General features: G+C 37.2%; 1 long non-coding RNA gene across 2 annotated transcripts in view; it reads left to right on the plus strand.

The window, feature by feature from the left end:
- LOC131829416 (uncharacterized) overlaps positions 1-24,914 on the plus strand; it is a 51,238-nt gene extending 26,324 nt beyond the window's left edge. The window contains exons 4-5 of one of the 2 annotated variants that reach the window (XR_009352845.1): positions 23,640-23,854; positions 24,284-24,914. This is a non-coding gene — a long non-coding RNA (uncharacterized LOC131829416). The remainder of the gene's footprint in view (positions 1-23,639; positions 23,855-24,283) is intronic. The other variant, XR_009352846.1, reaches the window with a different exon arrangement.
- Positions 24,915-25,796: the final 882 nt, after the last annotated feature.

Consider the following 25,796-nt stretch of genomic DNA (forward strand, 5'->3'; position numbering starts at 1 on the left):
AGGTTCTTGGCTGAGACCCCACCCCCTGCCATTAAGAGATAGATGAAAAAGAAAAACAAACAGTTTTTCAATAACAAGTTAGTTCAAGGACTTGTATACCTCCTACATACATGGGAGAAACCCAGGAAAACTGAGTTAACTCCAAAATGGCTCAAGTTACCACTTTAAATAACATCTCCAAGACAGAAGAAAGATGTGGAGGGGCAGGGAGGGCAGAGTATGGAAAAGCACGATACACAAGGGTAAGGTTGTTGTGCAGATGAAAGTCATTGCCTCCCTCAATGAGCAGTGTTTTTAGGGATTTAGTCAGCCTTCTCTTCCTGATACAGAAGGGGAGACACCTCTACAAAGGGGGATTTCCCTTATAAGTGTAAACATGCCTTACAAAAGGGTTAACTTCTACTTGGTTTTCAGGGCTTTTCCTGTTTCTTCAGTTTCTTAAAAAATAACCAGTTCAAGGGAATCCTTATCACAAAGGGCATATTTTGGGTGACAATTCGCTCCCCTTCAACTCCTTCTCAAAACCCTCTTCCTTAATCCTTTCCCTTTGTTGCCTCCCACCCAGCCCCACTTCCTGGGCTTCGGGATTCCCCCTTCCTACTGAATTTTCTGGTTCACAGTCACCTTAAGGCTTGATAATGTCATACACTTTGGACCCCCCCAGATGTCACTGGGTTTTTTTTGTTTTCTGCTTTTTTTTTTTCCCCTCTTCTGCTTGCTCACCACCACTCTTTCTCAGTGTCTACTGGCTCTCTTTGGCTGACAGAAAGGAGAGAACTCTGGCTATATGGATGTGTTGATGGAGTGGAGTCGGGGGATGTTCCATTCTAGACTTGGGCTAGTTTTATGCCAATGGAGCACTAAAGGCAACAAAATTTACAAGACTGGATTATCTCTGCCATATCTCCAGATGGTGTACATGAGAGATGCATCCTCTTTCTATTAACATATTTGACTCCAGTTCTTGCAAAGTAAAACCCTTCTCTTATTATGCTAAGAGTAGTCACTGCTTTGCTGCCCTGAATTATATAACAAGTCTGTGCATTTTTCTTCCAATCCACTTTGCCAAGTGACTTCTCTAATAGCTAGGTTTCTCCCCTTTCGTTGGTCTGCAAAGCTTGGAGATTTTCAGTTCACCCTGCCATACTTCAAAACAAACAAACAAACAAACAAACACACACACACACAAAAAAAAAAAAAAAACAAAGAAGAAGAAAGAGAAGGAAGAAAGAAAGAAAAAGAAAAAAAATCTTTTTACTTGAGATAATTTTAATATAGATCTGATCCTATAATTAAGAGAGGCCTAACTAGAATAATCTGTATTAAAATCCCCTCATTTTTCTTTCTTCTAGGAAATATCCATTACAGACATATTATTGACTTTCAAAGCCACATAATAAAGTAACAGAAGAGTCAAATAAGATCTTTTGAAATTTTTATAGGTACAGAGTCATGGCCAAATAAAGGATGGTAATACTTGATTTATCCAATATTATGTAGAATTAGTTTTCCAGGTAGCTGTCACTTACCCTGAACCAATAAAACCTTGCTGCTTTTTTTTTTTTTAAAGAATTTCATCTTTTTTTCTTTTTGTTTAAAGATTTTATTGATTTATTTGACAGAGAGAGTTCACAAGTAGGCAGAGAGGCAGGCAGAAAGAGAGGAGGAAGCAGGCTCCCTGCTGAGCAGAGAGACTGATGTGGGGCTCAATCCCTGGACCCTGAGACATGGCTTGAGCTGAAGGCAGAGGCTTAACCCATTGAGCCACCAAGGTGCCCCAAAACCTTGTTTTTTTTATTTAAATTTTTATTTTTTATAAACATATATTTTTATCCCCAGGGGTACAGGTCTGTGAATCGCCAGGTTTACACACTTCACAGCACTCACCAAAGCACATACCCTCCCCAATGTCCATAACCCCACCCCCCTTCTCCCAACCCCCCTCCCCCCAGCAACCCTCAGTTTGTTTTGTGAGATTAAGAGTCACTTATGGTTTGTCTCCCTCCCAATTCCATCTTGTTTCATTTATTTTTCTCCTACACACTTAAGCCCCCATGTTGCATCACCACTTCCTCATATCAGGGAGATCATATGATAGTTGTCTTTCTCCGCTTGACTTATTTCACTAAGCATGATACGTTCTAGTTCCATCCACATTGTCCCAAATGGCAAGATTTCGTTTCTTTTAATGGCTGCATAGTATTCCATTGTGTATATATACCACATCTTCTTGATCCATTCATCTGTTGATAGACATCTAGGTTCTTTCCATAGTTTGGCTATTGTGGACATTGCTGCTATAAACATTCAGGTGCACGTGCCCCTTCGGATCACTACGTTTGTATCTTTAGGGTAAAAACCCAGTAGTGCAATTGCTGGGTCATAGGGCAGTTCTATTTTCAACATTTTGAGGAACCTCCATGCTGTTTTCCAGAGCGGTTGCACCAGCTTGCATTCCCACCAACAGTGTAGGAGGGTTCCCCTTTCTCCGCATCCTCGCCAGCATCTGTCATTTCCTGACTTGTTGATTTTAGCCATTCTGACTGGTGTGAGGTGATATCTCATTGTGGTTTTGATTTGTATTTTCCTGATGCCGAGTGATATGGAGCACTTTTTCATGTGTCTGTTGGCCATCTGGATGTCTTCTTTGCAGAAATGTCTGTTCATGTCCTCTGCCCATTTCTTGATTGGATTATTTGTTCTTTGGGTGTTGAGTTTGCTAAGTTCTTTATAGATTTTGGACACTAGTCCTTTATCTGATATGTCATTTGCAAATATCTTCTCCCATTCTGTCAGTTGTCTTTTGGTTTTGTTAACTGTTTCCTTTGCTGTGCAAAAGCTTTTGATCTTGATAAAATCCCAATAGTTCATTTTTGCCCTTGCTTCCCTTGCCTTTGGCGATGCATCTAGGAAGATGTTGCTGTGGCTGAGGTCGAAGAGGTTGCTGCCTGTGTTCTCCTCAAGGATTTTGATGGATTCCTTTCTCACATTGAGGTCCTTCATCCATTTTGAGTCTACTTTCGTGTACGGTGTAAGGAAATGGTCCAATTTCATTTTTCTGCATGTGGCTGTCTTTTTTCCATTGGACATTCTTTCCTGCTTTGTCGAAGATTAGTTGACCATAGAGTTGAGGGTCTATTTCTGGGCTCTCTATTCTGTTCCATTGATCTATGTGTCTGTTTTTGTGCCAGTACCATGCTGTCTTGATGATGACAGCTTTGTAATAGAGCGTGAAGTCCGGAATTGTGATGCCACCAACTTTGGCTTTCTTTTTCAATATTCCTTTGGCTATTCGAGGAAAACCTTGCTTTTTAAACATAAAATCTGTATCACACTCTAATCTAGTAATACCCCCAAGAGGCTGGAAAAGTGAACACGTTGGATGTTTTTGCAGCCTCGAGTCTGACTTTTTCAAGTGTTTCTGTGTCCTACTCACTGTCAAGCTATTACATACCTCATCTTGTGGCCATCAGAACTCTTGTTTTTACACATACATGCTTTTGCCACCCAACATGCATTTCATAGCCTCTCTTTTGTGCTATGTGAAAGAGCCCTACACCCAAATTGTTTGGAGTTCTGTATGAATTATGAGAACTATATTTTGAGATTGAGGGACTCACCTGTGAATAAACCACATGAGCTTGGGGAATGTGACCTTTTTCTGATATCAGAGCTTTGTGGCACCTACTTTGGCATATAAGGATTTTTTGCTTTGTTTTAAGTCTTTTCTAGATAGTGAAAATTACTACATAGAGATCTTAAATAAATAGAATGTTGCTATTATTATTCAGCAAAAATCACCTTTGTCATTTTACTCTATCTAAAGATGCTAAGTCTGTCACCGATTTGAAACTGCCAGAAATACTTTGGGGATATCTGGGGGGTGGGGCGGGATATAGGTATTAATGAGGCTGAGTCATTCACAATTCTGAATGATATATCCTAACAAGGAAAAAGAAAGCTGTCACGTAGTTCACGTAGTTCAAATAGTTTGTTCTAGTTAATTTATATAACGGACTACACATTTTCTTACCATAATAAAGAGAGCAGAATGGGGATAGCAACATTTGATGACCAAAGATATTTTATTGGAAACATTAGCTCTAATGACACAGGTTAGTTAAAAGAGGATCAGGGTGTGGGCATGGCTGTGTATTGGCATCACATGTCCTGGAGGCTGTGAGAAAAACATTAAAATAAGTCCCTTCCAACAGTTGACCTATTATTTATATAGTTTTCCTGAGAAGTATTTGCTCATTCTGCTTTTTGTTACCAGTTATTTTGGTTCAAACAAATCAAGGTCATCATGCAACATAAAACAAACTTGTATATTCCCGACGTGCCATGGAAGGTAGAGTGAATCCTCTTGCTAGATACAAACTAAAGTTTTAAAAAGTCTACTTTTGGGGGCACCTGGCTGGTTCAGTTGGTAGAACATGTGACTCTTGATTTCAGGGTCATGAGTTCGAGCCTTACTTTGGGTACAGAGATTAAACAAACAAACAAAACCCCCAAGGTCTACTTTTATGTACCAATTTAAGAAAGAGCAGGATTTAAGAAAGAGACAGAAATTAATCACACTACCAATAAACTCTCTAATATATACCCAGTGGGTTGAGAGAATCTAATTACATCGGTGTCTCCAAATTTTATCAGCTTAAATACACACATTAAGAAAACTTTAAAAAAAGCTTCTTTTCTAATGAAAACAGTAAAACATGGTTATTATTAAAAACATTCACAAAAGAAAAATTTCAGAAAAAAATAAAGATATATTTATTATTTTACACCACCAAGTATTCTATCACAAAATATTGATTTCCAAAGTGAGATGCTACAATTGATGAACAGAAGAACAGAACATGTCAAATTATGTTTATTAATGTTACTGACACATTTCAGCATTTGGTTTAGTCAACTATAGATCATTAAAAGAAGTCAATTTTTAGTTAAGGCATCTGATTTGGGGTGAGGGTGGAGGAGGCTATAACAGATTCTATTTTCCAAGAATGGTTGCCATAATAGATCCCTGGTTTCAAATCCTCTCAGCTAGCCTTGCTGCTTTCTCATCAAAAAGTAAAACCTATTTCTAAATCACTTCAAAACTGACTGAACCAACATTTTTTCAGAAAATAGAATTTTGTGGAAATGTCAGGTAGAACTTACTTAAGTCAAGATAGAAAATGTCGTACAGCTCTGCCTGGTTTACGCTCTTGAGACTCTCACGCTGAAAAGAGCCACCATGTTGTAAGTAAGTTTAAACTACAAAGAGAAGCTACATGAAGGTGTCTTGGCTGGGACTTGAGTATCAACCATGAGTGTGAACAAATCTGCAGATGATTCCAGCCCCCAACTAGTTAGTCCCTTTCAGCCTTTGATTCGTCCAGCTCAGTCAGCAGGTTTTGTAGAGACAAAGCATTCTTGCTGTGTCCTGCCCAAATTCCTGATCCATAGACCCCATGAGCCTAATAAGTGATTGTTACATGCTAAGTTTTGAGATACTTTGCTATACAACAGTAGATAATCAGAACAGAAGGACAGAGGAGAAAACCAAATCTTTGCATCATAACTAAGGCTGAATTTTCTTACAAATAATCAGATCCCAATATATTCACATTTTTTTCCTCCATATTAAATTAAAATTTCTTAAACTCCCATTGTCAGATGGGCAAGAAGTACAGGAATGCCCTACTCCCTTGGTTTTCTAAACCGTGTTTGTCTAAAATTAGCTAAATTCCAAAACTATGAGGATAGTGTTGGTGTCTCATACATTCCCTGATGTTTTCTTATTGCCAAGTCCTATTGCTGTCACATCTGGAGGCCTGTTCCCCGTGAGCCTGTCTCAATAGCTCAACTCTCAGAAAACAGACAGAATCTTTAAGAGGGACTAATATGCAGATAAGTCCATGCCCTCAGGGCCACAGCGAAACAGAGAGCCCCATGGAATTTTCCAAAGTTGCACAGTCCCATATATCACCATTCCTCCCCAAGACTCCTGCTACCCTAGAGGTTCTGGATCCTGATTACTTCAGGATCTGTGTGTCACATACAGAACAATAAGTGCTACCACTAGTCCTAGGAATCCATTCAGAAATTGGGTTTCTTTTTTCAGTCCTTGAAATGGAAGGGTTTACTCCCCTCCCCATGCAGACAGTGGAGGTCTAAATTGATTGCTAGTTGGACTGCCTTCGATAGCCCCATACCTCTGCCACTTTCCCTTTTTCTCATTCTTGACTACAAAAACTGAGTACTTCCCTCAGTCAACAGACAGCTTCAAGAATCCCAGATCCTCACAATAAAGTAGCAATTTACGCCATTTACAAGTTTCAAAGTCACAATTATTTTAAAGTTTTTATTACCCAAATACAGAAAAATCAAACCCTATACTAGTGTTAAATCAGTAATCCAAAGTGTAAGTAAGCATTGTTATAAAATTAAGACACCTAAATTGAATTTTATAATAAGCAATAGAGTGATAGGAAGAAAGACATTTTCTGCTCAAAGAAATTTATTTTTTTAAGATTTTATTTATTTATTTTGATTGAGAGACAGAGATAGCACATGTGTGCACAAGTGGTAGGAGGGGCAGAAGGAGAGGACCTCAAGCAGATGTCCCGCTGAGCAGAAGCACCATTAAGGGCTCCATCTCAGGACCTTGAGATCATGATCTGAGCTGAAACCAAGAGTAGACCACTCAATTGACTGAGCCACCCAGGTGCCTCTTATAAGTTATTTTAAATTTTGCAAAACAAAAACAAAAGCTACCTCCCCCCACACACACACACAACTTATTCCTCCTATTAAATCTCAATTAAAATTTTAGGACTTTTTGAAGCACATTTTGTTTTCAAGCTCTCCTGACAAAATGAGATCAAGTAAGTTATAAAATAACCTTATGGCACTTCAGTTTATCTTTTTTATTTTATTTTTCCCAAGTGAATTTTAGATTTTTTTGAATCTAAACATGTAACTCTTGGAAGCTTTGGAAATAAATAGCTACCTCTGGAGCAGATATTTGAAATTATTGCCTTAAAAAGAAATTTCTCAAACTCAGTTGGGTAAATATCTAAGACAAATCATCATGCCTACATAGGCATGCAATTTTGGAAGTGACTCATGGGGCACACTATTGTTGCTCACAATAAAATGTCCTACATGGGGACATTATTAAGGCATTTCTATTTCTGCTGTAGTCACAAAGGCTTGGACAGTTTTCCAGAACCAAATCATCCATTTCATAGTGAGAATTCTAGAAACTTTATCAAATACTGGACAAAGGCTAACCCAAAGTACATTCAAAGATGTTTCTTGACAGAAGTTCCTATTTCTATTTGCTGGGTCCCCTGCAGCTTAATTCTGGAAGTGGGATTGTTTATGTGATCAAAAACATCAGTATTCTTCTTAACTTCCAAAACAGAACATACATGGGTCTTTTGATTTAGGTCATGTTATGGAAAAAGTTGGGGTTGGGTCCTTCTCAAGGGTGAACAGGCCATAAGCTATAAACATTTATCAATTCTATCATCTTAAATGTTTGGCTACTAACTAAAAATACTCGGCTAAGGAAAACCATTTTGGTACTTGTGAGCTCTATGCTTGGATTAACTTTTACTGTCAATGAGATGTATAAATTTCCACTTTGAGTGAATCATAGTTTTGACTTTTGGCAAGAATACATAGAAGAAACAGGAAGGAAGTTCTAAGTAAAGTTGACAAATAACACAACCATGGTGTGTCATTGTGCATCATACCGTAATGGAAACATAGATGGGGTCCCCCAAGGATGGGGTCCTCCTTCATTATTAGGTCTCCCATGTACTAAAAAAAGAGAGGTTAAATACTATTCCAGTTAATATAATTGGTTATCAACTAGGAAACCAAAAAGTAAACAGCCCAGTTGCTCTTTTGAAGATGAAGCAGAAATAATCCTCTAACTTAATAAACCAGGCACATTCTATTAGAACTCAGCAATCATTAAGCTCCATGCACAGGCAGTTCTAGAAATGGCACATAACAGAGACAGCGTAGGTCACAGAAGGGCCTGCATTAAAAATAGAAGAACTACACTTTTCCACTGTGACTCCGATTAATTATTAGCAAATAAAAATAAAATCACACCACAGAGTCCCACATAAACAAAAGACAGTCCATGGCTTTTCTCCAACATCAGTCTTTCTGTTTGGAAGTGGAGATCAGAAATATATACAACGAGAAGGTCCTCAGCAAGAGTATGACCAAAAAAAAAAAGAATTTCAAATCCTGAAATACCGCAATTAACCGAAAAAATATTGTTTCAGTTCTATTTAGCCTCAATGCCCCCAAAATGATTTTAAAAACAAAATGGAAGCTGCTTCACTTTCCTGGCTCTCCTTACCTCTTTGGTAACCAGACAATAGCTAGTGGACTTTCTTCTGATGTTTAAAAGTCAACTTGGGATAAAGTAAAGACTGCTTTAAGATAAGCTTCCCATCTCCCTGTCATCACACCGTATTAAACCTAAATCTTTTAAAACAATTTATCAGTGATTATTTGAGTAGTACAACCTATATATAGCTCTGTTTCCACCTTCCTTCCCCCCCCACCACATGTGGTAGTGTCATATCCTTAAATATTTTAATAAAATGGGTCACTGTTTGTTCGCTCTCTAGTTTTGCACGTCAGTCCAGCCAACGTCTTGCGTATACACTCTGTGTCAGATGTGCTGTGTGTGGCAGACAAATTAGGCAGACAAATTAGGCACAGAAACTTACAAGCAAGTGAGAGAGGCAGACATACATCTTGGATAATCTTAATATAATGCGGAAAAGACTGTGAATGGGTTGTCTGAGTGCCTTGAAGAAATGTAGAAGAGACATTTGGCCTGGTCTGGCATTCAAAGAAGACTCTCTGTACTTCACAAACATCAAATTAAATCTTGAAGGGAGAGTAAAAGCCAACCAGGAAAGGATATTCTGAGCAGTGGTAAAAATACACGAAATTGTGGTGATGATTACTGGAACACATCATCATCTGCTAAACATGAAAATATCACTTAAATTGAGAAAGACATGAAGGGACAGAAGATATATACAGTGTGTTTTCATCACTATATATACACTTGTCCTAATCAAACGGTATTGCCATTTAGGAACCAAATCTCAAAGTCCAGAGATGCTAGGGGACTAATTCACAGTCATTTAGCCAGACTTCAAAAAGGAATCTACTACATGACAAAACCCCACTAGTCCCTCACCTGTGAAATGGGACAGAGGGGAGGAACCTGGGGTGCTTGGTTTTCCACAAGCATGGTTGAGGGCTGGATAGTCAAAGGAAAAGAGATGGAAGAAGCAAGTACAGAGGGGGTCTTGTATGGTATGCTAAGGGATTCAAATTTTATTTAGAGCCATTATTTTTGTTTTTCTTTTAAAGCAGAAGAGCAAAATGGTGAGATATTTAGAGAAATCATTATCCCTTCAATGTGGAAGATTTTCATCTATTATCAAACATGTCTGTAGCACACACTCTGGTTGTGCTGGGCCCTGAACATCCTTGTGAGGCGAGGCATGCTTTTAGAGGGAGTTAGACTAGTGCTAAGAAGATCCTTCAGAACTACAGTCAATGATACTGTAACAGTGTCCTGTGGTAACAGCTGGTATCTATCTTTGAGGTCAGGACAGCATAACACAGAGAGAACACCTGATTTTAATAGAACATTGTGTGTCAGCTATATTCAAATAAAAATATTTAATTAAATCAAGGTAAAAAATAAAAACAAGCAGAAGAAACAAAAGAAGTCAGGTTTGAAGACTGCAACATTTTTGCAGCTTCAATCTGAAAAAGCTGCATGATTTTCTCCAGCAGCTGGTTCATCTTCCTACATTTGGGAATTGAGAAGGTAAATAATGGGTTAGATCCAGGTTTAGTTCTATTAGGTCAGATGATGGAAAAAGAGGAAGATAAGGCAAAGTTTTTTTGAGGGTGCAGGTGGGTGGTGGATAAGGTATTAAACTATGAGCTTAGATCTGACTGGGTTGGTAAGGGCAGGAGATTGATTAGAAGGAGATCAAAGGATGAAAGGACTAGAAAACAGCTGGAAGTCAAAGTAGGTGAGATAGGAACATAGGTATGAGCGCATTGGAAAGACAGAAGCTGACTACAGTGTTATCCTGGAGTTAAAGATTGTTGAAACAGAGAAAGGTTGGTATTGACCCATTTCAGGATATGTTCGTGGGTGTGGGAACTAAAGAAGACTGGAAAGAAAGAAAAGGAACTGTGAGATGTCCGGCAAATGTTGACCATATTTGTGTAGGGAAGAGACTCAATCTTGAAAGTCTCATTTCACAAACAGAAGAAAGTACTTCCCAGAATATATCTATATTCATTCATTCCTTTTCTCTATTTCTCCCCTTCTCTCCTCACCCATTTCTCTTTTCCCCATCTCCACTTCTTCCTATCACTATATTAGTACTGAAATATATAACTCTGGTCACCGGTAATAAAGTCAGTTATTTTGTCAACAAGCCACTAAGTAATTATTCAAGGACTTGGAAAGTACCCAAATAGTACCAAGTAGTTTGAGAGAAAGAAGAAATAAAACAGGTTCTCTCTTCCCTCAAGGAGATAACACTGTAGCTAGGCTGTTACATCGCATATACATCTAACAAATCCTGGATAGGAATAAATTTTGTATAAAACAAAGCACTCTGTGAGAAAGAGAGACCATAATGACATTTGTAACAGTTATGTGTGGTTTCACTGAGAGGAGGGTGATTTCAGTTTGGGATTTGAATTTAAGGAGTGAAGCAGCAAGGAAAGGAGACTAAGATATCCAACATATTTAATTTTTTTCTTTTGCTCCCAACATTTCCCTTTATTACAGTGTCCTTTCTCTCTACTGAAAGGCTATTATAATCATGGAAGGCTCTCCATCTGACCACAGTCATAGCATTAGGGTCTATTATTCCCGTGTTCCTTTCAGCCATAACCAGAAAGAAACGAGCTTTTATGTGGTTACTTGAGGTAGAAAGTCAACTTAGTAAATTCAAACAGTACAAATTACTGCTTATGTAGCTTTTAAATATTAACTCTAGGGTTGCCCAGGTGGCTCAGTTGGTTAAGCATATTCATTTCAGCTCAGGTCATGATCTCAGTGTGGTGAGATCAAGCCCCACATTGGAAGTAGAGCCTACTTAGGATTCTCTCTCCTTCTTCTCCCTCTGCCCCTCCCCACTGGTGCTCTCTCTAAAAAAACCAAAACAAAAATGAAAAACTATACTTTATATATATATATATATATATATATATATATATATATATATATATCAACTTTAAATTGTTTGGCATGAAATGCCAACATTCATACAGATTTTATAGTCCCTCAGTTTTTCCATGAAAGTCATACATATCATGTTATTGACCTACAGTAGATTTTTTTTTTCTGTTAGTACAAATATAAAAACTATTGAATGGACTCTCATTATTTGAGGGATATTAAAAAGCGTAATTTCTAATCTCATTACTTGCTATTAAAACTCTCCTAATTTTATGCTTTCTCTGAAAGACTGCTCTTGAAGAATTGCCTTTGAGAAACACAGAATATATATTAGCCCATCTTTGTAATGAAGCAACTTATTCTTCATTACAAAGAATTTTGGGGTTAGGATTTGTTCTAGGAAAAGACAAAGTATTCAGATACATGGCCAGGTGTATTGTTCTTTCCATCCGGTAAATTATGACAGATCAGCATGCACATTAAAAATAAGACAAAATTATGCTAACAAGCCAAATACATAAGCTTTTTAATTTTCTCACAAATACTGCCTGAAATGAAAAGTTTTCAAGATCTGTTAGGAAAATAATATATGGATTAAATTTTACTAGATGGCAGGATTTTAAGGGCAAAGACATTGTCTTATTTATCTTTCTATTCTTACTACCTGGCTTAAAGTAGGTATTCAATAAATGACAAATAGAATGAATAATTTTCTAGTTTCTACTTCTATTTCATCCTTCTATTTCCCAAAGTGATATTGCATAACACTAATTCAAAGAAATTTTAAGTGTTAAAGAAAATACTATTAGGGGTGTTCAATTTTTATAATGCTGGATTTTTTAAAAAGTGATACATTATTTTTTACCATTCAATTTCTTAAATCCATAAGCTGCAAGAAGGAAGCAAATAATAAAATTTCTCAAATTTGGCTACAGGACATTATTTCCCCTCACAGGGTAATTACTATGGGCAAATGGTACAATGTCTTTGGCTGAATTTCCCCAGAAGATCCCAAGACAAGTTTATTACAAACCAGTTTATTTGAGAGATGATTCCAGAATACAGCAGTGGAGGATTAGAGTGGGTTGGGGAAGGGAAGGGAACCAGTGAAAAGTAAATTACCAAGTGGGTTTTCCACCTGGGAAATTGGGTTGAATCCTGGTAGTGAACTCTAGAAAGCTATATATGTCATACCTCAGTTATGCCAACTGTGGAGCTAGGGTTATTTATCCACCAGTTCCCAATAGTCATTGGTTGAAGACCTCTTCTGGAGGATTTTGACTGCCCCAGAACTTCTGGTCTTCCCTGCCTATGGGCTGAGCTCGTACCAAAGGTCTGAGAACCCTTCAGGCCAGAGTTGTTCATGCTTACATGAGAAGCCAAAAGGTCAGCATGCATAGGGGAAGTACGCAGGACACATCAGGGTTCTGACAGCATCTGCTGCAGGCAAACTCTTAGACGACATTATTTATGAGCCCTACTGAAATCACACAATATTCACATAAAAAGGTACTGATTGCCTATCAACTCTCTACTTCTTAAGGGAGTGAAGAGTATAGTTAAAATCTAAAATAAACTTTAGAATTGACATATACAATAATTTTAAATTCTTCCTACTTAACACTTCTCTCCTTTTAAAGAATATCACAAATTAACACCATACACATATTTAAGTTTCATTATTTTTTATCTGTTTAACCAACACCCCAATGAAGAAATTAACATGGCAAATATTAAAGAGATAAAAGATAAATAAACAAGATTAACTGATGATATTCTTTTCTTTTACTATTTTTCTCTGTTTTAGAATTAAGGTTCTAGCCTTGTAAAATGATTTGGTGAGTCACCTCAATCTTGCTATTCCTTGTTTTTTGCAGAAGAGAGGAATTATCAATTTCTTGACTATATAAGTATAGCCTATATTAGTTCATAACCTATAAAACTTTCTAAATCGCTATTTGCTTTGGCAAGATATATATTCAACTCTTCATTTAATTTATTTAATGATTATAGATCTAATCTGATTCACTTCTTTTAGGGTCAGTTTTGTTCAGGCAGATTTCGCTCAAAAGAAGATCATTTTGTCTAAGTTTTCAAATGTATTTGCATAAAGTTTTCCATTGTATTCTTTTGTTATTTTCCATTCGTAGCTGTATTTGACTTTTTACCTTTTTCATTTCTAATAATATTGGAATCTTCTTTAGTCTTAACTTTCCCAGTTTGGATCATTATTTATTCTTTCAAAGAACTAACATTTTGTTACATTATTTCTTGGCTTTATGTTGTTCTCAGTTGTCTTTTTGTTGTCATTGTCTTATTAAATCTTAGTTTTTGTTTTAATTTTTTCAGACCTTAATATAATTACATTAACCTTTGCTAGTAATTGCGTACTTGGTTTATCCTTTCTCATTCTCCAAAAACAAAAACGAAAAAACTCCTTGATCTTCTATTTTGGGATTTTTCTATGTTTTTGTTTGATTCCGCTTTATCATGATTTGCCTTTTTGTTTATTTTCATTTCCAAATTTCTTCTAGATTGATCAAGTCTTTATCCCATCCCTCTCTACTGGTTAATGTTATAGATTCAATGTTTTCTTTTAGTAAATATTCTTAAAATTCCTCATGTAAAATTGCTTAGAGTCTAAATTTTATCAACATCTTTACTCTCAATCAAAAGCATTTGAGGGCCTTGGAGCTTTAATTTAGATCGTCTCCTTGTCTGCAGTATTATTATTGTTCAATATTTTGTTCTACCCTGTTTTGACATTTCAATCATTAGTCATTATTGTTATTGCTAATTTACTCAATCAGTGCTTATTTTACTTACATAGATATCGATTTATATTAATATTCTTTCTTGCATTTTAATCCTTCCTTTAGAGATTTTATTTCCATTTTCTTCTTTAGTTTTGCCATTAGTAAGAGTATGCAACTGATACAAGCTTTTTTTTTGTTTTGTCTGTATTCCATAATATTTTAGTTTGACATTTTATATAGAATTTTAGATTAACATTTATTAATCTTTCAACAAATATTTGAAAGAATATTCAATGGGAAAAGACCATCTTTTCAACAAATGGTACTGGGAAAACTGGACAGCAACATGTCAACAAAAGAAACCAAACCACTTTCTTATACCATTCACCAAAATAAATTCAAAATGGTCTAAAAACCTAAACGTGAGACCCAAAAGCATAAAAATGCTAGAGGCAAACACAGGTAGTAACCTCTTCCACATTGCCATAGCAACTTCTTTCCAGGTTTGTCTCCTAAGGCAAACGAAACAGAAGCAAAAATAAACTGGGTGCCTGGGTGGCTCCGTGGGTTAAACCTCTGCCTTAGGCTCAGGTCATGATCTCAGGGTCCTGGGATCGAGTCCCACATCGAGCTCTCTGCTCAGCAGGGAGCCTGCTTCCCTCTCTCTCTCTCTGCCTGCCTCTCTGTCTACTTGTGATCTCTCTCTGTAAAATAAATAAATAAAATCTTAAAAAAAAAAAACTACTGGTAGTCAATTATCATATGGTTTCACTTACTTGTGGTGCATAAGGAATAACATGGAGGACACTGGGAGACGAAGAGGAGAATGGCCATGAAGGGAAGAAGCAGAACTTAATGTGGACAGCTGACTCCAAATATGTGAATTCAGTTTCCACATGTTAACTCATCAACTCCCAATGATATCAGTGCAGAAATAGGACTGCTGAAGAACAGAGAATCACCAATATTACTGTAAACCAAATTTAAATGTTCAACCTTTTAGTACCTGAATGACTTTGTTAAAGAGAAGTGCTCAACAGTATTTTGAAGAGACTCTATTGCACCCCTCACCCTGAGCTAATTGTAATGCCAGAAATTCTAATTCTATTCAACAATCTCTTGCATAACCTTTGATGTGGGGAATATCTAAGCCATGTTTCATTATTATGTGCCCATTTGTCCCCCCAAAACTAGAGAATTCTAGGCATAGGTTGTATTTCATCTTTCAAGATTATACACATTTATAATAATTATAATATCTATAGACATTTTCCTGCTCTTACATCAGTTGAAAACTGATGAGCAAGTGGAGAGAACTGCAAACAGCAGGAGCAAATGTTACTGAATGACCTACAAACAGCTGTACCAGAATGTAGAGAGGAGAATAGAGTCTCATTTGTAATGTCTGAAATTGAGTTTTCTCTTTAAGGGACAAAGCAATTTAATTCTGAAAAAATATTGAAATTTTATGATGTCAGAAAAAACCCTCTGTTTTAACAGGTTCATTGAATTTTATTTCCTCATTTTTTTTGTACTCACTTTTCCATTTGTGGGTGGAATTTATTATGGTTACCAGTTTTATACTGAATGAGACAAAATCTCTAAGATTTATTTCAATAAAATTTTGAATTCCTTGTCATTTACACTAAAATGTATATACTTTTTCTATGAAAGCCATGCTTTATTGTTTAAATCCTTAGTCTTCCCTCCTTCCTCAACCTGGGGTACTGTTACTTTAGTTTCTGAAATAAAACCAATGAACCCATAAACATGGGCTGTGGGTAATGTGGATACCCCATGCAAATAATAAAATAAGAGTTCAAATTTGCTTTTGAGCTTCTTTAGTGACTAAAAATAAATAAACAAACAAACTAACTGGGACTTCATCAAAATAAAAAGCTTCTGCACAATGAAGGAAACAACCAACAAAACTAAAAGGCAACCTACTGAATGGGAGAAGATAGTCACAAATGACATATCTGATAAGGAGTTGGTATCCAAAATACATAAAGAACTTATGAAACTCAACACTCTAAAAACAAATAATCCAAATAAAAAATGGGTAGAAGACATGAATGAACATTTCTCCAAAGAACACATACAATGACCAACAAACACATGAAAATATGTTCATCATCACTGATCATCATGGAAATGCACATCAAAACTATAATGAGACATCATCTCATACCTGTCAGAGTGGTTAAAATCAACAACACAAGAAATGACAGGTGTTGGTGAAGATATGGAGAAAGAAGAACCCTTGTACACTGTTAGTGGGAATGCAAACTGGTACAGCTCTGTACTACTCTGGGAAATGGTATAAAGATCCCTCAAAAAGTTAAAAATAGAACTAATCCATGATCCAACAATTGCATCCTAGGTATTTACCCAAAGAATACAAAAGTATTAATCAAAGGGATACATGCACCATTAGGTTTATAACAGCATTATCTAAAACAGCCAAATTATGGAAGCTGCCCAATGTCCATCAGTAGATGAATGGATAAAGATGTGATATATATATATATATCCAATAGAATATTTTTCAGCCACAACAAGGAATGAAATCTTGCCATTTGCAACAACATAGATGGAGCTAGAGTGTATAATACCAATGGAAGAAAGTTGGAGAAACACAAATACCACATGATTTGCTTCATATGTGGAATTTAAGAAACAACAGACGAGCAAAGGGGGGAAAAAAGAGAGGAAACCCAAGAAACAGATTCTTAACATAAAGAACAAATTGATGGTTGCCAGAGGGGAAGGGAGTAGGGATGGGTTAATTGGGTGATGGAGATTTAGGAGTACACTTGTGATGAGCACCAGGTGTTGTGTGGAAGTACTGAATCACTTATATCGTACACCTGAAACTAATATTACATTGTATGTTAATTGGAATTTAAATAAAACTTTTTAAAAAGTTAAAAAATTTCCTTTAACATCAGAGAAGGAAGATGATACTTGCTGCACAATCTCTATTCAACATTTTTCTGGTTTAGTATCGTAAGAAATAAAATATTTAAGAATTAGAAAGAAAGGGGGCACCTGGGTGGCTTAGTCAGTTAAGCATCTGCCTTCAGTTCAGGTCATGATCCCAGGGTCCTGGGATTGAGCCCCACATGGGAGCTCCCAGCTCAGTGGGAAGCTGCTTCTCCTTCTCCCATTCACCCTACTTGTGTTCCCTCTCTCACTGTATCTCTGTCAAATAAATAAAATAAAATCTTTTAAAGAATTAGAAAGAAAGAGATCAAATTTTATTATTCACAAATGGCATGAATATTTATGTAAATATGTAAGAAAATTTATAAGAATAAGTATTAGAAAAAATTTTAAAGTTCTGAACAAATCATGGACCTACGTGTAAAAATTAAACTTTAAAATTTTAGAAGATAACACTGGGGAATATATCAATGACCTAAAAATAGAGATAATTCTCTAGAACAAAACACTATGAACCAAACCATAAAGGAAAAGATTGTAAGTATTTAGGCTGCAGTGAAATTTTAAACTTCTTTACAAGAAAAATATCATAAACAAAAAGATAAGCCACATCATGATTTTCATAATCTTGTAATTGATAACAATCAGAATATATAAAGAATAATTACAAAGCAATAAGTAAAAAATGTAATAAGCAACCCCAGACAAAATGAGCAAAGATTATGAACCAGCAATTCACAGAAGATCAAACCAAATGACCAATAAATGTGTTGGTGACAATTCTTCCCTCCCCTGCAGTAGTTATGTGCCTATGCCATAGTCTCACAAGGGAGGAGTATTCCCCACTCGTTTTGGATGTCGGATTCAGCTAAGGGCTTTGCTTTGGTCAAAGGGACATAAGCAGAGTGTCCCAAGAAAAACCTGAAATGCTTTGACTAATGGATTTTGCACTCCAGTGCTCCTGACTTTGGTGCAAGAAGAGAATCACTAGCTGGCTCACTGGCCCAAGGAGGATAAGAGACACATGGAACAAATGTGGAGCCACAGACCTAGTCCTGAAGCAGAGCCATACCAGGTGGCCTGCAGACCCACAGAAATAAATGACTGCCTCTGAGTTCTGGCTTGGTTGGTTGCCCTATATTGTTTCAGCAATAGTCAATGGATAAATATCTATCTATATCTATATCTATCTACCTATATATATATATATATATAGAGAGAGAGAGAGAGAGATAATCAACTTTACAATTAATATGGGAAATACAGATGAAAGAAACCCATGAAGAACCATGATCTAGCCATCAGATTAGCATTACGTAACACTGCTGTTAGAATTATGTAACACTGCTGTACAGCGCTGTGGAGAGTCATTTGACAATACTGCGTAATGTTGAAACATTACAACTTCTAAATATAGAATCAACAAATCTATGCATTTGTGCATGAGAAGACACATACCAAAAACATTTATTACTAAAGCATGGCTTATGATAGTCCTTTTTCTAAAATCTAAATATACCTCAAAAGGAAAACATTGCAATATATTTTACCATATGAATAAACCATAGCTATGTACTTCAGCATTAAGAAAATCTCAAAAACAGTGATGTGAAATGTGTAAACCTGGCGATTCACAGACCTGTACCCCTGGGAATAAAAATACATTATATGTTTATAAAAAAAATTTAAAAATTAATAACAATAAAAAAGAAAATCTCAAAAACAATGGTAGGCAATAAAAAGCTTCAGAAGAATATAAAAAGTAAGATACTACTTAGATACTGTTCTAACCCATGTCAAACAACCATATACTAAGAAAGAGAAGTAGTATCTATGCATCTTCTCATAACAATAGCAAATTTAGAAGTCAGTATGAGAAATATTATAGTATAAATTATACAAGGGGCTTTATTGAATCTGGCTGTTTCTTCAAAAAAAATAAAGGAAGTCTAACAAAAAGGGTAAGATTTGACAAAACTGGGTGGATACATAAGTGTGGGTCAGGTTATTCTCTGGGCTTTTCACTGTGGCTTAACATTTCATAATTTAAAAGAAAGAGCTTTGAATTACGAGGTAAAAATCTTTTCTCTGACACCAGCTCTGCCATTAACAGGCTACATGACCCCTGGCAAAATGTAAAGCCTTCCTGGACATTTGTTTTCTCATCTGCAAAATAAATGTGTTGAACTAAGAGACCTTTAAATTTCCTTGCACCATTAAAATTGCAGATTACATTAATTTTTCAAACCTTGAATTAACTGCCTATTTTGATCCATTACTCTGGGCAGAATTCACAATAACTATTTGGACATGCAAAACCATCAATAGAGTCCTGTGACCTCAGACAATTAGCTCGGAATTAAGGAATACAGGCTGAACTGTGGGAGGAACAGGGCCTCATTCCAAGATTGTGAAGTCTCTGAAAGTAAGAACGTTCTAAAAGGTCTTCATGAAGGTCTTCGTGACTAGGAAACTGTTCACGTTGCTCTAAAAGTTAAAGAACAACAAAAATAAAGCAAACAAAAAAGTTATCCTACAGAAAAGAATGAGAGCAATATCCTTATGAATGTTTTATGGAAAGCTGTATATATCCTTAACAGGACGCAACCCACGGCCCAATCTTCTACTCCACCGTGACACAACTGATGGACAACTGTGATAATTCAAAAAATGTGACAGGCGGGGGTTGGCAAAGTACAGAGCTAAATTGATGTCATTTTTCTACTGTAGAAACAGAAAAGTTTCACTCCTGATAAACAGGACTAAACTGAAGTTTCCTAATAGATTTGTGAATTCAGTAGCAACAAAGTACCATTCTTTCTTGCCTCTAGGTGCATTCTGTGTTCTTAACTCTTTGGTTTCAAATTATTGGGAGAAAACAGAGTTCTTTGGCTACTGAATATATTATGCCTAACAGTTTCCATATACAGTATATTAACAACAAAGCCATTTCAATGAACATCTTGGCTTTCTGACCTTCTGAAATACAGCACTGCCATTCCAAAATGTGTATTATGCTTTAAATTTCCTGCAAATTTGGCTATGAAGCCAAGGAGACTGGATTTTGGGGGATTAACTTTCAGTGGTTTCCTGGAGACAACTATCTGCAAACACCTAACCATGGGCACCTGATGAAAATAGCATCACATGCGGTAGCCATGTAATAAAATGTTCTCATGGTTAATAAATACATTTAATAAGAGATGCCAGACTTAAATTGTTATTATTCAAAAAGGGCATCATTTACACTCATCTTGGCCACAGTAACTGAAAAATCTTGAAGGTATTTGATCATTGGTCCCCTCCCTGTGCCTTTAAGAGTTGAAGCTCCTTCTGCTTAAGAGCTCTGACCCATTAAGATCAACCAAGAGCTTTACTTACGAGAGGAACACTGTGTGGTGAGGACACTGTGCTCTTCCCTTCACAGCAGCACCATCCTATTCCAGAAAGCATTTCCGTGGTGAGCAATGCAAATACATAGGATCCTACAGCACCTGACGAGAATGGGAAGGGAGGGAACAGAATAAACAGCTGATGCGCCCCATTCCCTCCATTTGGTAACAATCATTTATCATGGTGCAATAGCACTCTGTCTCTCAAAGCTTTTTGAAACTTCCCATCCTCTGTCACATGCCCTCTCACCGTGGAGCACTGAAGACCTTCAAACCACAGTCATGGAACTGACCTCTCTCATGCCCAGGTTTGTTTTTAACAAGGGAATGCCTTCAGTCCATATTTGTCACCAGAACATTTATCCTCTTCTAACATGTAAGTGCTCACTAAGTATCTGAATTGTGTTACAGAAGAGATGAAGTTAATAGTTATGAAAGATAAAGCAGTAAACCTTTCCTCCTGTTGCCACCTACCCCTCTCAGCAGACCCCAAACCTCCACTCCCTCCAACGACTATTACACTTCCTGAAGAAGGAAGACACAACTCAACAAAGAGACTTCTACTCTGTCTGTTGGAAGTGTATATAAGAACCTCATGAGAGAGACCAAAGATAGAAATACAAGCCTAGGAGTGATCTACCTGGGGATCATCACTGAAGTTCTAAGAGAAGAAAACCATTCCTTTCATTTGGCTTCCCTAAAGGATTATACCCAGGGCTGTGCTGATTCACGAGACTCAAGGATGCTTCAGTTAGCGTCTCATGTTCAGGTCAGGGCATATTCTATCAAAACAAAAACCAGAACATGTGACTGGTGCCTGCCTTCGAATGGATCCTAGTGCATTGCTAAATTTCTTCCACCAAGTGTATGTCAGAAATAAAAGCTAAGGGACACCTGGACATCAGTTAAGCATCTGCCTTCAGTTCAGGTCACGATCCCAGGGTCCTAGGATAGGGTCTGGCATTGGGCTCTCTACTAAGCAGGGAGCCTGCTTCTCCCCCTGCCCACTTCTCCCCATGCTTGTGCTTGCATATGCTTTCTCTCTGGTAAATAAATAAATAAATAAATAAAATCTTAAAAAAAGAAAAGAAAAGAAATAAAAAGCTAAACCCATTTTACAGACTTGGGCCGAGAGAGTGCACTTCCATGCTAGAGTACGACTAGAAGAAGTATCAGCCTGTTTTGGCTCAATGTGGGGCAGAGAGTCATGTGCCTGCTGCCTGATTCACTCAGTGGTGGTTGACTTAGTGCCTTATGTACAGAAGATGCCAAAAAGAATGATGGATCTGAAGTATACTTGGTCTTCAGAGTCATCTCATGAATTTTAAAAGTGCATTTCAATGGTAAATAAGATAAATTATCTTCAGAGTTTTATTCTCAAACACTGTCAATATAGGACAGACAAACAACAATGCTAGAATGTGTTAGAAAGAGGTCTTTTATAACAAACATAGTCTTTTTTTCCATACAACTTGAAAGTTTGATTGCTTGACCTAAAAAAGGTTGTTTGGGTAAATAATAATTCTGCTATACTGGGTTTTTAAAAAGAACATTCTAATTCTCTTAAACCCTCATCAGAAATGTATCTCTCAAGGGCACCTGGTGGCTCAGTGGGTTAAGCCTCTGCCTTCGGCTCAGGTCATGATCTAAGGGTCCTGGGATCTAGCCTCAGATCTGGCTCTCTGCTCAGTGGGGAGCCTGCTTCTCGCTCTCTCTGCCTGCTGCTCTGCCTGCTTGTGATTCTACCTCTCTCTCTGTCAGATAAATAAAATAAAATCTTAAAAAAAAAAAGAAAGAAATGTATCTCTCTGCCCAATAGGTCACATTGTATTTATCCATGTGAAATATTCATCACAATATTGGATCTGAGAACATAAATATTAATGAAGTAATACAGAAACAATTTTATTGATTTAAAGTTATCTTCCCTTCTGAGGATATATTTAGGACTATCATTATGCCTCTTTAAATGACTACTATCATAACTGACACCACAAAGCAGAATTCTAAATTTTGAAATCATGTCTATACCCAAAGCAACTGACTGTGAATGAAGTTGTCAGCGTCTGACTTAGAGTAAGTACATTTGTGGCCTTGTTTTGTCACTCCATTAGACTTTACGTTATTTTTTACACTTCCCTATTGCCTCCTGCTATACAAAGGCAGCTATCTCCCAAATGTGTTCAGCTTCACAGTTATGTTGTACTTTTGTCTAAGAAAAAAAAAAGAGATGCAAATAAAACATAGGGAAAGAAATCCTGGTTTTGTATATAATATTTATATAATCAGAAGTGAAAATAAATATGAATTATAAAAAACTAAATACAAGCACACAACTTAGTCTTATTAACAAGCATAGTGATTGGAGTAAGTTATCTAAGTTACCTGTAAAACAAAGACAATCCACGAAAAATCACTGTATTCTTAGTTGTTAAAAAAAAAAAGGCAAAAAAAAATAAAACAAAAAACAAAAACAGAAGCCAACTCCATCTAGTTGAAGCAGAAAAGAAAAAAATAGTTTTATTTTTTAAGTGACTACATGAACTATAAGAAAACCAGAACAACCACCACAGAGGCCCTCTAGTCAGAGGCAGGGCCCCGCGTCAGACTGGAGAGCAGCCAGGGCCCCACGGCCATTCCCACTGCTCTGCAGCACCATGCTTGCACTCACATCAGAATCGCTCGCTGGGCACAGGAAGCTATCATTGGAGACTCTGTCACTGCTACCTCTGAGAAACCGGGTATATATCCTATCATCCAAACCAGGAAGGATATTGTCGGATCTCTTCTTCTACACAGCTAGCTTCAAAGACCGGCAGGAGTGCACCCCACTGGCCACCCCTGGGACACCTATCTGTACCTGGCTATGGTGAATTAGGAGAAATCAGTTTCTGCTTTCCACAAGGAGAGGCCAGCTCATTGAGTTGCAATGACCCTAACTTAAAAAGGATGTAAAGAAAAAAAGACAGAGAAGGTGGTGTCTCAACTGTCTCATACATTCCTCCTCCTTGTATAGAAACTTTCAAGCAATTCAGCTCTAAATCAGGATCTCTGGGATAAGTTTATTCCTCCTTTACTTTACAGTCTCATAGCAAATAAGATATAAACTGTGGATTACAAAAATTTCCATCACCATAACTCTCTATACAATTACAGGGCACCAGAGGAAAGCATGTATCCTTAAATACATATGTTTTATATACATCAGTCCATTTTTTTCTCTGAGTCCCAAAACTATAGGTGATACTTGTGATTTTTCTTTTACAATGTACATTGCCCATTTTTGTTCCTAAGCCAGTAACACAACTTGCTGTTGTCTTCATCTGAGGTCACGAAACCGTCCCCGAGGGATCTGAGTCCTGCCTGAATGAAGCTATGCCAGCCAGCCGTCACCAGTTACCACTGTGCATGGGAGGACTTCAATGCACACCTCAGGATGCTTGGTTATACCCATTCTCTGTCCTTTCCCCTCTGCCTTCAGTGATTAAGGGCAACCCTATTGCCCTCAGGTAATCCAAACCAATTAGCCCTGCTATAATATAATGTATAGTTTGTCTATTAGCACACTAGCAGGAAAGATAAGTGTTGTGTTGGTTTTTTCCAAGTAAAGAAACCACAGCTGAAGCAGCAGCTTCAATGAGCATCATTATCTAATTAAGTGTATAATAATCTACTCACATTCTTAAAATTCACTAGTCCTCTGCTAGGCCCAATAGGTGAATTGAATGGCAATATGATGGAATAATTGCTCGGTCAGCTGCAAGTTATCAATGAGGGCACTCATGTCTGTGGTCCTTTCAGAAATGTGAAATTACTTTACTATTGTGGTATGGGCTCTAGGGACTTCTACTTATCCTTTCCTACAATGTTAGCTCTCACCCCATAGGTCAATAAGCCACTATGGTATTCTGCTAATTGCTGAATATTTCCTATTCCAGATCTGGCTTCTGAACCTGGGAAATTAACCAACAGGTAGGTTTATGGATTCACTGGACCCATGTGAGAGCCAAAATGTCATTAATTACCCAAGCTCCAATAGCCACTACTGAAGAACCACCGTGGTAGAGAACAGCCACTACAAAGCCCTTGAAGGATTCGGTTTTCCCCACATGGACATATTTTCAAAGCCTTGGTGCATGGCAAAGGATTCATAGTTAAGGGGTATCTGAGCAGTGTGTACACAATAATTCCTATCCCCCAAAGCTTTTGCATGCCTTTCCCTACAGTCCACGGAGGATGTTCTGGCATCACATTTTCACTTAATGGGTGAAACTGTTGGATCTACCTTTCAGTCAAAGAGCCAAGCAGGTTTTTAAGGCCACATGTGCTGCTGAAGTTAATACACTGACACCAGAGTTTCTAGTTGGTACATGCATGTCAATACATTCAGACTAGACCAACCCAGTATTCTTTCCACATTGGCCTACCAAAGTTAGGATTCATTTCCATACATATTATTTATGTTTTAGCCAATACAAATTTTCAAAATCTTGCAACTTGATATCTATGATGCTCCTCTCAGATCATTTTTGAACCTCTCTCCTTGGAACCAGTTAATATTAAATTCTGTTACAGATTTACAAACTCAGAGATAGGGAAGGTGAGTTGAGAACAATCTGCATTTCTCTAGAAGACCTAAGAATTCTTTATGGATTCTTCAAGTAAGGGAAGGCTAACTTCCTCAGACAAGAGAAAAAGGATATTTCTTCCAGGAAGAAAGGCTCAGAAGAATTTGAAATAAGACCAGATGTCCTCATCTCAATCTTCCAGGTTCCACTCTCTCCCAGTTAATGTGCCAATTTAAAATGCATTATCTTATGAGGCTATGAACTCCATTCATGTTGTGATTCAGCCATCTGCAGGATCTAGACCATGTGGTACACAAGAAAGATTTCTTTCAAGGCAGTCAAGAAAGGTTTTTTTCTCTATCCAAGACTTAACATGTAATATAAGGCACCAATCTCATCATTTTCTTTGTCTAAGTTCTTCAGCATTCTTGGAAGCAAAAAACTCACTCATCCATCTTATACTCTTTGTTCCTACTAGAATTCTCTGTTGCAGCATCTACTTGTCACCCTTCCTTATTGTCTGTCAAGAGTTGGCTCCAGGTGAACAGAGGGTGATCACTTAAGTACCTATCTGGCTGTGCTCAGTTATGGACTACCAGACCCCCATTTATCACTGACAGTGAAGCTATTAATGCATTTAAATCTACTCAGAGCCAAGAACCAATTCCAGATTCCTATGAAATTGTTTTTCAGTGAAGCAGAACCATGATAAGGGGTGTAGCAGTTTTAAAATAGGAATCATGGCTTACATGGAGATGCTAGGAATGAAGTTCTGGAAAGGGGAATTTAGAGGATGAGAGAGTCACTAACAGCTTGAGTGCAAAGTACTGGCATGGAAGAAAAGCCAAAGATGAGGGCAGGGAGAGTCTAAGGAACTCATCAG

This window comes from Mustela lutreola, chromosome 4 (assembly GCF_030435805.1).
Source record: "Mustela lutreola isolate mMusLut2 chromosome 4, mMusLut2.pri, whole genome shotgun sequence".
Taxonomy (NCBI): Eukaryota; Metazoa; Chordata; class Mammalia; order Carnivora; family Mustelidae; genus Mustela; species Mustela lutreola.